The 17,807-nt window shown below is 37.5% G+C and overlaps 1 non-coding gene across 1 annotated transcript; it reads right to left on the bottom strand.

Moving 5' to 3' along the window:
- Positions 1–10,127: 10,127 nt before the first annotated feature.
- LOC148578017 (small nucleolar RNA R71) lies at positions 10,128–10,235 on the bottom strand. Its single transcript, XR_015903563.1, has one exon. It is a non-coding gene; the product is annotated as a small nucleolar RNA R71 (small nucleolar RNA).
- Positions 10,236–17,807: the final 7,572 nt, after the last annotated feature.

The following is a 17,807-nucleotide window of genomic DNA, read 5'->3' as shown; positions in this document are numbered from 1 at the left end:
CAAAAGCTATATGCTTGACCCCGTTTCTGAGTTCTCAAATGTAGCTTTTCAACTTGGCGGAATGCTCCTTTTAGTATAGGTGCAATGCTTCCAAGACTTCAAACTTTAAGTTGTGAGAATTCTCTGAAATTAGAATTTGGGTTCTCTCTCCTCAAGCAAACTGAAGTTAATTTTTTCTTTTTATAAGGAGTAAGGTTGCCAAGGCTAGCATTTGTTGAACTAAGTCAATACATTGAATCTTGAACCGGCTGAAGTGTTCCCCCTTTTTTTCATAAATAAAACAAAAAAAAACCAGGGATTAAGATCAGAGTTAAGCAGCGCAGAAGAGAGATGAACAGCAGTAGCTTCATTGATTTGGGTTCCTCGATGAGTTTGCCAAATCCAAACCCTTAATCTTGTGCTTTGGCCCTAAATTTCAATATCAATCATTGATTTACAACAAAAGAAAGTAGCCTCCACTTTCTTCTTGTTATCCAAAATGTATGTGCAGAGAAGGTGAATTCAACAAGTAATTGACTTGCATGATAATAGAAACATTTTACCTTTTTCTTCTGATTATGCTTGATTTAAGCATTTTGATTTTGGCTCTATTGATTTGACAATACCTCCAAAATTTTGCTTTTCCTTCTTTCTTCTTTGATGTTCGATTGAAAGATCAACTCCTTTTTTCTTCTCTATGCTTCACCCGTATTAACAAAGCTCCACCAGTAATAAAATTCTTTTTTTTTTTCATGAAAGCAATGGGCTAGACTATGAGTTTAGTCCTAGTAGCTGTGATTTAGACACTTGGTTCTATTGTTTGAGCTGCACAAATGATTTTTGAACCTACTACATTGACACAGGAATCAAACACACATTGGGAGTTTTAACCCAACCAAATATAATGTTTATCATCATTATTTATTTTATTTTTTACTAAATACAACAATCTTTTCCTTGATGACAAACATCATTCAAAAATAGAAATAAAGGGAATGAAATACAAGATTTAGATTAGAGAATTCCATTTGATGATATCATTTCAAATGTTGATCTGCTCTCCCTTTCTCTCATAAGAGATACTCCCCTTTAATGTGGGCTTCTCCACAAACAACACACATGTTATACTAGTATGCAGAATTTTTAGCAGCACATATAAGAGAACATCATTAATCATAAGCAAACTAATAAGCAAATCATCATTTGACAATCTATCAATCTATCCTATTCATGACACTACTCCCTTTTTTATCATCAAGGAAGAAAAAGCGTTACCAGTTCAGACTTGCAAGAGATAGGTTAGATGCCAAAGATAACATAATCAGAAAAATAGCAAAGGTTTAGTTAAGAGCTACAGTTATCCAGAAAGGAAAAAAAGAAGAAGAAGAAGAAGAAAGAAACAGTAGCTAAAACCAAATTGTCTCATAAATCTAAGTTCAACAGAATTTAAAGTCTTCAGCATGAGACATCCCTAGGCATCCGAGCTTTTTTTTTAGTATCCAGTGGCTCCTCTTGATCAATTGCCATGGTGACATCTTCATAAATGTTGTTTGCATACTTCAGAAGTACTGCAACTCTATCCATTGACTTGCGCAAAGCATTTTTATTTTGAACAGCAAGCTTTCTCTCTTGTTGACTTGAAGATATGAGATGATTGGACAAGTTAACAAATTCATGCAGAACATCCTTTGCAACCCTATACAGAAGAGATTTGTGTCTAGTAGAGGCTGATGTTCTAACAGTGGAGTGAGGAGGAGTGTCATCAAGCTCTTCTTCTTCTTCTTCTTCTTCATCAATGACCACTCTTTTGGATCTAATAGGTGATTTATTTTGTTGTTTCACTGCACTACCCCCCCTTTAGGTAAGAGTTTATGTTTTCAAGTGACTCATTGGGCAGGTCAACACTAAAAAATTCAAAAAAAAAAAGTTAAAAAGATGCCAGAGGAAAGCGATAGATTCTTATCACTCTTTATGCAGTTATACATATGCCTCATCATCAAATAAGCAAATGAAATTTCAATTTTCATAAAAATGGTATAAAATACCAGTGTGTCACAAAATGAAATCCTTTGATAGGAACCACTTTGATGGAGGATCACGTGATTTATAATGCGATGGAGTTGTGCATGAACAGGACCTATAGCTTTATGGGTTGGAGTGAGACCATCAATGAGAGAGATATTTTCCCAGACAAAGGCTAGGGATTTTTGGTATGAAAGAACTAAGTCTTCATCCCATTTTTCTGAAGTATATGTGTTAACACCAACATCAGAATAGCCTAGAGATTCACTAATAGTTTCACTGTTCAGATTTAATTCACGCCCTTTAACATATGAGTGAACATTTTCATTGTGATAGATAATTTTAGCATAGAATTCATGGACAAGGTCTGGGTAAACAGGCTTTTTGATATTAAAAAGATAATTCCAATCCAGAAATTCAATATTTTTCACAAAGTCGAGACTTTTTTTTACTAAAGCAGGAAGATCAGCGAGATAAGAAGAGCACAGAGGACGATTTACAACAACTATCCTATAAAGCTCGAAGTTCATAGCGGATGAAAAATGAAGAAGGTTGTAGTGAGAGTGAGGTAAGTTTGGAAAGTGAGATTTGAAAGAAAATGGGTCATGATTAGGGGGTTCTTTGACTGAACAAAAAAGGATGCGATGGTTACCTCTCTAAGGACGATGAGGAGTAGACTTAGGTTTAGATCGGGAGAAATCATGAAGCTCTTCTTTGGTCATAGGACATTTTCCCTTCGAAGCACTGGGGCAAGGAGGTGCATTAGATGGTTCGGCTGCCTGAGAGGAGGAAGGATGACGGATGGTTGTCTTAGAGCGAGCCATCGGTTCAATGTGAGGAGGAGAAGGAGATAGAGAAGGAGTATGAAAATGAATGAGGATGTGAGTGTGGGATGGTGTACGAGAACTTTCAGGGATTCTGGGGAGTTTATGAGAGAACGTGCCTTTTCATGTAGCAGTTTTCTTCCTCATCTTAATGACACAGGGGCATTGTAGTTTTTCAAAAAATGAAATGATGATAATGAGAAATGTGAAGATACATGCAAGATATATAAAGAGATTTGCAATTGCAGCAAGTTAAAGAGTGTTCTTGAAAAAGGAGAAGTTCAGAACCCAATGAAGAGTTAATTTGAAAAGGATTTGATCCAAGGTTAAAAAAAGTTATATTTTTAAAATAATGATTTAAAGTGTAGAAAAGACAGAAAATGAAAAAGATTTTAATGTATGACAAAACTAATGAGGCCTACTCATATACATACAAACTCATATTGGACCCAAGACGGATTGTGTTTAAGGAAACACATAGGACCACTTGAGATTAGAAAAGAATATTTGACCCACTTGAAATTATTTCAAAATTAGAATCCAGAATCAACGTTCCATATTGAGAGCTCTTCATTTGCCCAGAAATATCTCATTTCGACCTGTGAGACAAAAACTTCACAAACTTCATCAGCAAAATTAAAACAAAGATTCATAATAGAGTATGCCTAAATTTGTTCTTAATTTGCAGAACCTGTCTTCAACTAAAGATTTTGTGAATATATCAACCAGTTGTTCCTCCGAATTAACAAATTGGATATCAATATTCCTCTTTTGAATATGTTCCCTTATTGATTGAAATCTCACTTCAATATGTTTTGTTTTTGAGTGCAAAATAAAATTTTTAGAAATATTAATGGCATTCATGTTATCACAAAACAAAGAAATATTTTCTACTTTCAATTTGTAATCGGCTAATTGAGTTTTTCAACCATAACAATTGGGAACAATAAGATGAGGCAGCAATGTATTCGGCTTCGGCAGTGAATAGGGCTACGGTGGACTGCTTCTTGTTTAACCACACATTTAGAGACTTGCCAAGAAAACAAAAAATTCCTGAAGTGCTTCTCCTATCTACTCTATCTCTAATAAAATCTGCATCACAATACCCAACTATAGAAAAATCATCAGACATAGGATACCATAAACCAAAGTTGGATGTACCATGAACATATCTAATGATTCTTTTAACTGTAGAAAGATGTGACTCTTTTGGTCGTGATTGGAATCTTGAACAAACTCCAACGCTTTGTACAATATCGAATCTAGAGGATGTAAGAAATATGAGAAGACTTATCATTTCTCTATACCTAGTTTCATCAATATTTTTTCCAGTTTTATCCTTTTCTAACCATGAGTTCGGATGCATTAGAGTGCTCATGAGCTTGGCATTCTCCAATCCAAATTTCTTAACTAATTTCTTGTCATACTTCTCTTTATGTACGAAAATTCCATTTGAAATCTGTTTAATTTAAAGTTCAAGAAAAAAGGTAAGTTCACCCATCATGCTCATGGAAAATTCACTTGTCATTAGTTTACTAAAATCAGCACAAATGGACTCATCGGCTGAACAAAAAATTATATCATCAACATAAATTTGCACTAGAATGAAAAATCATTAGAATTTTTAATGAAGAGAGTAGTATCGGTGGTGTCTCTTTGAAAACTATTTTTCAAAAGAAAAGAGCTAAGTCTTTTATACTAAACTCTTGGAACTTGTCTTAAACCATAAAGTGCTTTTGAAAGCCTGAAAATATGGTTTGAAAATTCTTTATTTTTAAAATCAGGAGGCTGTGCCACATACACTTCTATATCTATGATACCATTCAAGAATGAATATTTCACATCCATTTAAAAAAGTTTAAAACCACAATGGACAACATATGTAAGGAGAAGCCTTATAGCTTCCATTAGGGCCATTGGTGCAAAGGAGTCATCAAAATCTATTCCTTCCTCTTCATCATATCCTTGAGCCACCAATCTTGCCTTGTTTCTAGCTATGCTTCCGTCTTCACCCAATTTGTTCTTAAAAATCCACTTAGTGCCCGTCACTTTTTTTCCAATTGGATCAGGTACAAGTGTTCACACTTGATTCTTCTCAAATTATTGTAACTATTCTTCTATGACGTTGATCCAAGAAGGATCATCAAGAGCTTCATTTACATTTTGGGACTCAATTTGAGAAAGAAATGACAAATTATTTTCCTCTGTTACTCTTCTAGAAGAAGATCTAGTAGTGATACCTTGTTAGGGGTCCCTATGATGAACTCTTGAGGATAATTTTATAGAAATATCCACTCTTAGGGTCTTGGAGATTTAGGAACAGATTTGAACATGGTTAATTCATTAATACTGGTATTCCCAAGAAATTCAGCAGTTGCAGGAGATAAAATGAAATTGTCCCCAGCAGAGTTATCTACAATAGTAGATTCAGGGATAGGATGTACAGATTTATATTTTTCTTGATCTTGGGCTTCACTCATGTTGCCTTCCACTTGGTTACATACATCGCCATCTTTTAGAACATTTAGAACAGAATTAGAATCACAAAATGTAACGTGTATGGTTTCCTCAACAGACCTAGAGTCTTTGTGGAACACTCTAGAAGCTTTGCTAGAAGTTGAGTATCCAACAAAAATACATTCATACGACTTTGAATCAAACTTTTTCAAATTATTTTTTCTATTTAATACAAAGCACTTACATCCAAAGACATGAAAGTATTTAAGATTTGGAGGGGTTCATTTCCAAAGCTCATAAGGGGTTTTCTTCAAAAACTTTCTAATTATTATTATATTTAGAATGTAACTTGCTGTGCTCACAGCTTCAGCCTATAAGAATTTAGTTACATTACTTTCACAAATCATTGCTCTAGCCATTTTTTGAAGGCTTCTATTTCTTCTTTCAATAACAACATTTTGTTCTGGGATTATAGGATAAGAGAAATTATGTGATATACCTAATTCATCATAAAATAATTCAAAAAGTTGATTTTCAAATTCTTTACCATGATCACTTTTAATAGAATTAATTCTTAAATTTTTTTCATTTTGAACCTTTTTGCAGAAAATACTAGAGCTGAAAAAGCATCATTCTTGTGAGTTAGAAAGAACACCCAACCAAATCTAGTATAGTCATTGATGAGCGGATAATTTATACGCTTTTTGGCATTATTTTTAGTATGTTTTTAGTAGGATCTAGTTACTTTTAGGGATGTTTTCATTAGTTTTTATGTTAAATTCACATTTCTGGACTTTACTATGAGTTTGTGTGTTTTTTTGTGATTTCAGGTATTTTCTGGCTGAAATTGAGGGACTTGAGCAAAAATCAGATTCAGAGGTTGAAGAAGGACTGCTGATGCTGTTGGATTCTGACCTCCCTGTACTCAAAATGGATTTTCTGGAGCTACAAAACTCAAAATGGCGCGCTTCCAATTGCATTGGAAAGTAGACATCCAGGGCTTTCCAGAAATATATAATAGTTTATACTTTGTCCAATTTTAGACGATGCAAACTGGCGTTCAACGCCAGCTCTCTGCCCAATTCTGGCGTCCAACGCCAAAAACAAGTTGCAAAGTGGAGTTCAACGCCCAAACTGGCACAAAAGCTGGCGTTCAACTCCAAGAATGACCTCTCCACGTGTAGACTTCAAGCTCAGCCCAAGCACACACCAAGTGGGCCCCGGAAGTGGATTTATGCATCAATTACTTACTTCTGTAAACTCTAGTGACTAGTTTAGTATAAATAGGACTTTTTACTATTGTATTAGACATCCTGAGTTTTATCTTCGGATCATAGTAGTCTTGGTTACTCCGGTTCCCCTCTAGGGCCGAGACCAATGAACTCCTTTATCACTTATGTATTTTCAACGGTAGAGCTTCTGCACTCCATAGATTAAGGTGTGGTGCTCTGCTGTTCCTCAAAGATTACTGCAAAGTACTACTGTTTTCTATTCAATTCATCTTATTTCGCTTCTAAGATCTTCATTCACACTTCAACCTGAATGTGATGAACGTGACAATCATCATCATTCCCTATGAACGCGTGCCTGACAACCACTTCCGTTCTACATTAGATTGAATGAGTATCTCTTAGATCTCTTAATCAGAATCTTCGTGGTATAAGCTAGATTGATGGCGGCATTCATGAGAGTCCGGAAAGTCTAAACCTTGTCCGTGGTATTCCGAGTAGGACTCTGGGATTGAATGACTGTGACGAACTCCAAACTCGCGAGTGCTGGGCGTAGTGACAGACGCAAAAGGATAGTAAATTCTATTCCAGTATGATCGAGAACCTCCAAGATGATTAGCCATGCAGTGACAGCGCATCGGACCATTTTCACAGAGAGGAATAGGATGCAACCAACGACAAGGGTGATGCCTCCAGACGATTAGCCGTGCTGTGACAGAGCATTTGGACCATTTTTCCGAGAGGATTGAAAGTAGCCATTGGCACCGGTGACATCCTTACATAAAGCCAGCCATAGAAAGGAGTGAGACGGATTGGATGAAGACAGCAGGAAAGCAGAGGTTCAGAGGAATGAATGCATCTCCATACGCTTATCTGAAATTCTCACCAATGATTTACATAAGTATTTCTATCCTTATTTTAGTATTAATTTCGAAAACTCCATAACTATTTTATATCCGCCTGACTGAGATTTACAAGGTGACCATAGCTTGCTTCATACCAACAATCTCCGTGGGATCGATCCTTACTCACGTAAGGTTTATTACTTGGACGACCCAGTGCACTTGCTGGTTAGTTATGCGAAGTTGTGAAGATATGTTTAGACCATGGTTCTGTGCATCCGTTTTTGGTGCCATCGCCAGGGAATCAATTTCGAACAATAATTCACAACCTGAGTAACAATTTCGCATACCAAGTTTTTGGCGCCGTTGCCGGGGATTGTTCGAGTTTGGACAACTGACGGTTTATCTTGTTGCTCAGATTAGGTAACTTTCTTTTTGTTTTCTTTTCAAAAAGTTTTCAAAAATCTTTCAAAAATTTCTCCTTTGTTTTCGAAAAAAAAATTTTTAAAATAAAAATGTTTTCAAAAATATATTTTTCTTCAGAATTTTTAAGAATGAATTCTAGTGTTTCATGAAGCATGTTGAAGCCTGACTAGCTATAAAGCCATGTCTAAATTCTTTTGGACTGAGGCTTCCAAACCATCAGCATAGAGGCAAGTTACTTTGATAAGTAATGAGCAATATATTCTCTGATGTTATATGCTAAAGCTTGGCTGGCTATTAAGCCATGCCTAACCCTCAGATTGGAGCTTTAGACTAAGAATGCTAGATTCCTGGAATTCATATTAAAAATTTTGGAATCCTTATTTTTGTTTTTCAAATAATTTTCGAAAAAAAAAATCAGAAAATCATAAAAATCAAAAATATTTTTGTGTTTCTTGTTTGAGTCTTGAGTCATGTTATAAGTTTGGTGTCAATTGCATGTTCATCTTGCATTTTTCGAAAAAATTCATGCATTCATAGTGTTCTTTATGATCTTCAAGTTGTTCTTGGTAAGTCTTCTTGTTTGATCTTTGCATTTGCATGTTTTGTGTCTTTTCTTGTTTTTCATATGCATTCCTGAATTCTTTATGTCTAAGCATTAAAGAATTCTAAGTTTGGTGTCTTGCATGTTTTCTTTGCATTAAAAATTTTTTAAAAATGTGTTCTTGATGTTCATCATGATCTTCATAGTGTTCTTGGTGTTCATCTTGACATTCATAGTATTCTTGCATGCATTCATTGTTTTGATCCATAACTTTCATGCATTGCATCATTTTTCTTGTTTTTCTCTCTCATCATAAAAATTCAAAAATAAAAAAAATATCTTTCCCTTTTTCTCTCTTAAAATTTCGAAAATTAGATTTGACTTTTTCAAAAATTTTTAAAATCTAGTTGTTTTTATGAGTCAAATCAAATTTTTAATTAAAAAAAAAATCTTATCTTTTTCAAAATCTTTTTCAAAAATCAAATCTTTTTTCAATTTTTTTAGTTATTTTCGAAAATTTCAAAAATATTTTTCAAAAATCTTTTTCTTAATTTTACATCATATTTTCGAAAATAACATCATCAATTAATGTTTTGATTCAAAAATTTCAAGTTTGTTACTTACTTGTTAAGAAAGATTCAAACTTTAAACTCTAGAATCATATCTTGTGATTTCTTGTGAATCAAGTCATTAATTGAGATTTTAAAAATCAAATCTTTTTCAAAAACTAATTTCTATCATATCTTTTCAAAAATATCTTCTTATCTTACCTTTTTCAAAAAAGTGATTGCAAAATATCTTTTCTAACTTCCTAACTTCTTATCTTTTCAAAATTTGTTTCAACTAACTAACTAACTTTTTATTTGTTTCTTACCTTTTTCAAAACTACCTAACTAACTCTCTCTCTCTAATTTTCGAAAAAATCTTCCCTCTTTTTCAAAATTTCTTTTTAATTAGACTAATTATTTTATTTTTTATTTGAATTTTCGAAAAACTACTAACCTTTTTCAAAAACTATTTTCGAAAATCACTAACTCTTTTTCAAAAATTATTTTCGAAAATTCTCTCCTCCTCTCATCCCCTTCTATTTATTTATTCATCTACTAACACTTCTCTTCATCTCACATCTCTGCTCCTATCATCACCTTTGTGTTTGGATTCTTCATTCTTCTTCACCCCTATTCCTTTTCTTCTTCTACTAACAATAAGGAACCTTTTTACTGTGACATAGAGGATTCCTCTTCTTTTCTTTTTCTCTCTTCTCTTTCTTATGAGCAGGGACAAAGAAAAAGGCATTCTTGTTGAAGCTGATCCAGAACCTGAAAGGACTCTGAAGAGAAAACTAAGAGAAGCTAAATTACAACAATCCAGAGACAACCTTATTGAAAATTTCGAACAAGTAAAGGAGATGGCAGCCGAACCCAACAACAATAATGCAAGGAGAATGCTTGGTGACTTTACTGCACCTAATTCCAATTTACATGGAAGAAGCATCTCCATTCCTACCATTGGAGCAAACAATTTTGAGCTGAAACCTCAGCTAGTTTCTCTGATGCAGTAGAACTGCAAGTTTCATGGACTTCCATCTGAAGATCCTTTTTAATTCTTAACTGAATTCTTGCAGATCTGTGATACTGTTAAGACTAATGGAGTAGATCCTAAAGTCTACAGGCTCATGCTTTTCCCTTTTGCTGTAAGAGACAGAGCTAGAATATGGTTGGACTCTCAACCCAAAGACAGCCTGAACTCTTGGGATAAGTTGGTCATGGCTTTCTTAGCCAAGTTCTTTCCTCCTCAAAAGATGAGCAAGCTTAGAGCTGATGTTCAAACCTTCAGACAGAAAGAAGGTGAATCCCTCTATGAAGCTTGGGAAAGATACAAGCAGCTGACCAAAAAGTGTCCTTCTGACATGCTTTCAGAATGGACCATCCTGGATATATTCTATGATGGTTTATATGAGCTATCAAAGATGTCATTGGATACTTCTGTAGGTGGATCCATTCACCTAAAGAAAACGCCTGCAGAAGCTCAAGAACTCATTGACATGTTTGCTAATAATCAGTTTATGTACACTTCTGAGAGGAATCCTGTGAGTAATGGGACGCCTATGAAAAAGGGAGTTCTTGAAATTGATACTCTGAATGCCATATTGGTTCAAAACAAAATATTGACTCAGCAAGTCAATATGATCTCTCAGAGTCTGAATGGAATGCAAGCTGCATCCAACAGTACTCAAGAGGCATCTTCTGAAGAAGAAGCTTATGATCCTGATAACCCTGCAATAGTGGTATGCGAAATTGCTACTCAGGTTGTGAATTGTTGTTCGAAATTGATTCCCTGGCAATGGCACCAAAAACGGATGCACAGAACCATAGTCTAAACATATCTTCACAACTTCGCATAACTAACCAGCAAGTGCACTGGGTCGTCCAAGTAATACCTTACGTGAGTAAGGGTCGAATCCCACGGAGATTGTCGGTATGAAGCAAGCTATGGTCACCTTGTAAATCTTAGTCAGGCGGATATAAAGCAGTAATGGGTTTTCGAAAATAAATAATAGAATAGGGATAGAGGTACTTATGTAAATCATTGGTAGGAATTTCAGATAAGCGAATGGAGATGCTCTTCGTTCCTCTGAACCTCTGCTTTCCTGCTATCTTCATCCAATCAGTCTTACTCCTTTCCATGGCTGGCTTTATGTGATACATCAGCATTGTCAATGGCTACTTTCGGTCTTCTCTCAGGAAAATGATCCAAATGCCCTGTCACGGCACGGCTAATCGTCTGGAGGCATCACCCTTGTCAATGGCTTCATCTTATCCTCTCAGTGAAAATGGTCAATGCACCCTGTCACGGCACGGCTATTCATCTGTCGGTTCTCGATCATGCTGGAATAGGATTTACTATCCTTTTGCGTCTGTCACTAACGCCCCGCAATCGCGATTTTGGAGCTCGTCACAGTCATTCATTCATTGAATCCTACTCGGAATACCACAGACAAGGTTTATACTTTCCGGATTCTCTTGAATGCCGCCATCATTCTAGCTTACACCACGAAGATTCTGATTAGGAGATCTAAGAGATACTCATTCAGTCTAAGGTAGAACGGAAGTGGTTGTCAGACACGCGTTCATAGGGAATGATGATGATTGTCACTTTCATCACATTCAGATTGAAGTATGAATGAATATCTTAGAAGCAAAACAAGATGAATTGAATAGAAAACAGTAGTACTTTGCATTAATCTTTGAGGAACAGCAGAGCTCCACACCTTAATCTATGGAGTGTAGAAACTCTACCGTTAAAAATACATAAGTGAAAGTCCAGGCATGGCCGAGAGGCCAGCCCTCAAACGTGATCTAAGATAGCATACAACTGATCAAAGATGTCTAATACAATAGTAAAAGGTCCTATTTATAATAAACTAGCTACTAGGGTTTACAGAAGTAAGTAATTGATGCATAAATCCACTTCCGGGGCCCACTTGGTGTGTGCTTGGGCTGAGCTTGAGTGTTGCACGTGTAGAGGTCCTTCTTGGAGTTGAACGCCAGCTTTTGTGCCAGTTTGGGCGTCCAACTCTGGTTTTGGCTCCTTTTCTGGCGCTGGACGCCAGATTTGGGCAGAAAGCTGGCGTTGAATGCCAATTTACATCATCTATTCTTGGCCAAAGTATGGACTATTATATATTGCTGGAAAGCCCTGGATATCTACTTTCAAACGCAATTGGAAGCGTGCCATTTCGAGTTCTGTAGCTCCAGAAAATCCACTTTGAGTGCAGGGAGGTCAGAATCCAACAGCATCAGCAGTCCTTCTTCAACTTCTGAATCTGATTTCTGTTCAAGTCCCTCAATTTCAGTCAGAAAATACCTGAAATCACAGAAAAACACACAAACTCATAGTAAAGTCCAGAAATGTGAATTTAACATAAAAACTAATGAAAACATCCCTAAAAGTAACTAGATCCTACTAAAAACATACTAAAAACAATGCCAAAAAGCGTATAAATTATCCGCTCATCAAATAGCAGAGGTAAATTACTTAGGTGAACCTTATGGAAACACCTATAATCCATCATGGAGAAATCATCCAAATCTCTCATGGAAGGATCAGCAAAAGCCTCAACAAGGCTTTAATAATGGTGGAAGATACAGGTTTAGCAACAGCAAGCCTTTTCCATCATCCACTCAGCAACAGACAGAGAACTCTGAACAAAATACCTCTAATTTAGCAAACTTAGTCTCTGATCTATCTAAGGCCACTGTGAGTTTCATGAATGAAACAAGGTCCTCCATTAGAAATTTGGAAGCACAAGTGGGCCAGCTGAGTAAAAGGATCACTGAAATCCCTCCTAGTACTCTCCCAAGCAATACAGAAGAAAATCCAAAAGGAGAGTGCAAGGCCATTGAATTAATAACCATGGCCGAACCTGTAAGGGAAGGAGAGGACGTGAATCCCAAGGAGGAAGACCTCCTGGGACGTCCAGTGATCAATAAAGAGTTTCCCTCTGAGGAACCAAAGGAATCTAAGGCTCACCTAGAGACCATAGAGATTCCATTAAACCTCCTTATGCCATTCATGAGCTCTGATGAGTATTCCTCTTCTGAAGAGAATGAGGATGTTACTGAAGAGCAAGTTACCAAGTACCTTGGTGCAATCATGAAGCTGAATGCCAAATTATTTGGTATTGAGACTTGGGAAGATGAACCTCCCTTGTTCACCAATGAACTAAGTGATCTGGATCAACTGACATTGCCTCAGAAGAAACAGGATCCTGGAAAGTTTATAATACCTTGTACCATAGGCACCATGATCTTTAAGGCTCTGTGTGACCTTGGTTCTGGAATAAACCTCATGCCCCTCTCTGTAATAGAGAAACTGGGAATCTATGGGGTGCAAGCTGCTAAAATCTCATTAGAGATGGCAGACAATTCAAGAAAACAGGCTTATGGACAAGTAGAGGACGTGTTAGTAAAGGTTGAAGGCCTTTACATCCCTGCTGATTTCATAGTCCTGGATACTGGAAAGGAAGAGGATGAATCCATCATCCTAGGAAGACCTTTCCTAGCCACAGCAAGAGCTGTGATTGATGTGGACAGAGGAGAATTGATCCTTCAATTAAATGAGGACAACCTTGTGTTTACAACTCAAGGATCTCTCTCTGCATCCATGGAGAGGAAGCATAAAAAGCTTCTCTCAAAGCAGAGTCAAACAAAGCCCCCACAGTCAAACTCTAAGTTTGGTGTTGGGAGGCCACAACCAAACTCTAAGTTTGGTGTCAAACCCCCATATCCAAACTCTAAGTTTGGTGTTGGGAGGTCTCAACAAAGCTCTGCACATCTGTGAGGCTCCATGAGAGCCCACTGTCAAGCTATTGACATTAAAGAAGTGCTTGTTGGGAGGCAACCCAATGTTTGTTTATCTAATTTTATTTTTGTTTTTCATGTTTTCTTAGGTTCATGATCATGTGGAGTCACAAAATAAACGAAAAATTTAGAAACAGAATCAAAAACAGCGGAAGAAAAATCACACCCTGGAGGAAGCACCTGTCTGGCGTTCAACGCCAGAACAGAGCATGGTTCTGGCGCTGAACGCCCAAAATGGGTAGTATCTGGGCGCTGAACGCCCAAAATGGGCAGCATCTGGGCGCTGAACGCCAGAATTGCACCTTGGAGAAGAGCTGGCACTGAACGCCCAGAACAAGCATGGTTCTGGCGTTCAACGCCAGAAATGGGCAACAAATGGGCGTTGAACGCCCAAAATTGGCACCAACCTGGCGCTGAACGCCCAGAGTTGTGTGCAAGGGCATTTTACATGCCTAATTTGGTGCAAGGTTGTAAATCCTTGAACACCTCAGGATCTGTGGACCCCACAGGATCATCTCAGGATCTGTGGACCCCACAGGATCCCCACCTACCTCCACTCACTCTCTTCTCTCTTCTCAATCATCCTCTACTCCTAATAAACACTCTTCCCTATTAACCATTCACCATTCACATCCACCCACTCTTCCCCATAAACCTACCCAATAAACTCCACCTACCTTCAAAATTCAAATCAATTTCCCACCAAAACCCACCCATATGGCCGAACCTTAACCCCCCTCCCTTCCCTATATAAAGCCTTCCATTATTCCTCATTTTCACACAACACAACCCTCTCTTCTCTTCTTGGCCGAAAACACACCTCCCCCTTCTTCTCCATCTTTTCTTCTTCTTATTCATCTAATTCTTTATTTTCTTGCTCGAGGGCGAGCAATATTCTAAGTTTGGTGTGGTAAAAGCATAAGCTTTTTGTTTTTCCATTACCATTGATGGCACCTAAGACCAGAGAATCCTCTAGAAAAGGGAAAGGGAAGACAAAAACTTCCACCTCCGAGTCATGGGAGATGGAAAGATTCATCTCCAAAGCTCATCAAGACCACTTCTATGATATTGTGGCCAAGAAGAAGGTGATCCCCGAGGTCCCTTTCAAAATCAAAAGAAATGAGTATCCGAAAATCCGACATGAAATTCAAAAAAGAGGTTGGGAAGTTCTAACAAATTCCATCCAACAAGTCGGCATCCTAATGGTTCAAGAGTTCTATGCCAATGCATGGATCACCAAGAACCATGATCAAAGTAAGAACCCGGATCCAAAGAACTATGTTACAATGGTTCGGGGGAAATACTTGGATTTTAGTCCGGAAAATGTGAGGTTGGCGTTTAACTTGCCTATGATGTAAGGAGATGAACGCCCCTACACTAGAAGGGTCAACTTTAATCAAAGGTTGGACCAAGTCCTCATGGACATATGTGTGGAAGGAGCTCAATGGAAGATTGACTCCAAAGGCAAGCCGGTTCAACTAAGAAGATTGGACCTCAAGCCTGTGGCTAGAGGATGGTTGGAATTCATCCAACGCTCCATCATCCCCACTAGCAACCGATCTGAAGTTATTGTGGATCAGGCCATCATGATCCATAGCATCATGATTGGAGAAGAAGTAGAGGTTCATGAAGTCATCTCTCTTGAACTCTACAAAATAGCCGAAAAGCCCTCTCCTGGGGCAAGGCTAGCTTTTCCTCATCTTATCTGCCATCTATGTTACTCAGCTGGAGCTTCCATAGAAGGAGACATTCACATTGAGTAAGAGAAGCCCATCACTAAGAAAAAGATGGAGCAAGCAAGAGAGCCCATTCATGGAGCTCAAGAGGCGCAGGAAGCTCATCACCATGAGATCCCAGAGATGCCTCATATGCATTTTCCTCCACAAAACTATTGGGAGCAAATCAACACCTCCCTAGGAGAATTAAGTTCCAACATGGGACAACTAAGGGTGGAACATCAAGAGCACTCCATCATCCTTCATGAAATAAGAGAAGATCAAAAAGCAATGAGGGAGGAGCAACAAAGACAAGAGACATAGAAGAGCTCAAGGACATCATTGGTTCCTCAAGAAGGAAACGCCACCATCACTAAGGTGGACTCATTCCTTGTTCTTACTTTCTCTGTTTTTCGTTTTCTATGTTAAGTGCTTATCCATGTTTGTGTCTTCATTACATGATAATTAGTAGTTAGTAACCATGTCTTAAAAGTTATGAATGTCCTATGAATCCATCACCTCTCCTAAATGAAAAATGTTTTAATTCAAAAGAACAAGAAGTACATGAGTTTTGAATTTATCCTTGAACTTAGTTTAATTATATTGATGTGGTGACAATGCTTCTTGTTTTCTGAATGTATGCTTAAACAGTGCATATGTCTTTTGAAGTTGTTGTTTAAGAATGTTAAATATGTTGGCTCTTGAAAGAATGATGACAAGGAGACATGTTATTTGATAATCTAAAAAATCATAAAAATGGTTCTTGAAGCAAGAAAAAGCAGCAAAGAACAAAGCTTGCAGAAAAAAATAAATAAATAGGCGAAAAAAATAGAAAGAAAAAGCAAGCAGAAAAAGCCAAAAGCTCTTAAAACCAAGAGGCAAGAGCAAAAAGCCAATAACCCTTAAAACCAAAAGGCAAGGGTAAATAAAGAGGATTCCAAGGCTTTGAGCATCAGTGGATAGGAGGGCCTACAGGAATAAAATCCTGGTCTAAGCGGCTAAACCAAGCTGTCCCTAACCATGTGCTTGTGGCGTGTAGGTGTCAAGTGAAAACTTGAGACTGAGCAGTTAAAGTCAAGGTCCAAAGCAAAAAAAAAGAGTGTACTTAAGAACCCTGGACACCTCTAATTGGGGACTTTAGCAAAGCTGAGTCACAATCTGAAAGGGTTCACCCAATTATGTGTCTGTGGCATTTATGTATCCGGTGGTAATACTGGAAAACAAAGTGCTTAGGGCCACGGCCAAGACTCATAAAATAGCTGTGTTCAAGAATCATCATACTAAACTAGGAGAATCAATAACACTATCTGAACTCTGAGTTCCTATAGATGCCAATCATTCTGAACTTCAATGGATAAAGTGAGATGCCAAAACTATTCAAGAGGCAAAAAGCTACAAGTCCCGCTCATCTGATTGGAGCTATGTTTCATTGATAGTTTGGAATTTATAGTATATTCTCTTCTTTTTACCCTATTTGATTTTCAGTTGCTTGGGGACAAGCAACAATTTAAGTTTGGTGTTATGATGAGCGGATAATTTATACGCTTTTTGGCATTGTTTTTAGTATGTTTTTAGTAGGATCTAGTTACTTTTAGGGATGTTTTCATTAGTTTTTATGTTAAATTCACATTTCTGGACTTTACTATGAGTTTGTGTGTTTTTCTGTGATTTCAGGTATTTTCTGGCTGAAATTGAGGGACTTGAGCAAAAATCAGATTCAGAGGTTGAAGAAGGACTGCTGATGCTGTTGGATTCTGACCTCCCTGCACTCAAAATGGATTTTCTGGAGCTAAAGAATTCAAAATGGCGCGCTTCCAATTGCATTGGAAAGTAGACATCCAGGGCTTTCCAGCAATATATAATAGTCCATACTTTGCCCAAGTTTAGACGACGCAAACTGGCGTTCAACGCCAGCTCTCTTCCCAATTCTGGCGTCCAGCGCCAGAAACAAGTTGCAAAGTGGAGTTCAACGCCCAAACTGGCACAAAAGCTGGCGTTCAACTCCAAGAATAACCTCTCCACGTGTAGAATTCAAGCTCAGCACAAGCACACACCAAGTGGGCCCCGGAAGTGGATTTATGCCTCAATTACTTACTTCTGTAAACCCTAGTGACTAGTTTAGTATAAATAGGACTTTTTACTATTGTATTAGACATCCTGAGTTTTATCTTCAGATCATAGTAGTCTTGGTTACTCCGGTTTCCCTCTGGGGCCGAGACCAATGAACTCCATTATCACTTATGTATTTTCAACGGTAGAGCTTCTGCACTCCATAGATTAAGGTGTGGAGCTCTGCTGTTCCTCAAAGATTAATGCAAAGTACTACTGTTTTCTATTCAATTCATCTTATTTTGCTTCTAAGATCTTCATTCGCACTTCAACCTGAATGTGATGAACGTGACAATCATC

The sequence above is a fragment of the Arachis ipaensis genome, chromosome B1 (genome assembly GCF_059453495.1).
Source record: "Arachis ipaensis isolate K30076 ecotype BB chromosome B1, ASM5945349v1, whole genome shotgun sequence".
NCBI lineage: Eukaryota > Viridiplantae > Streptophyta > Magnoliopsida > Fabales > Fabaceae > Arachis > Arachis ipaensis.
Note: the sequence above shows the minus strand (reverse complement) of the source record. Positions and strands in the feature narration are given on the sequence as shown.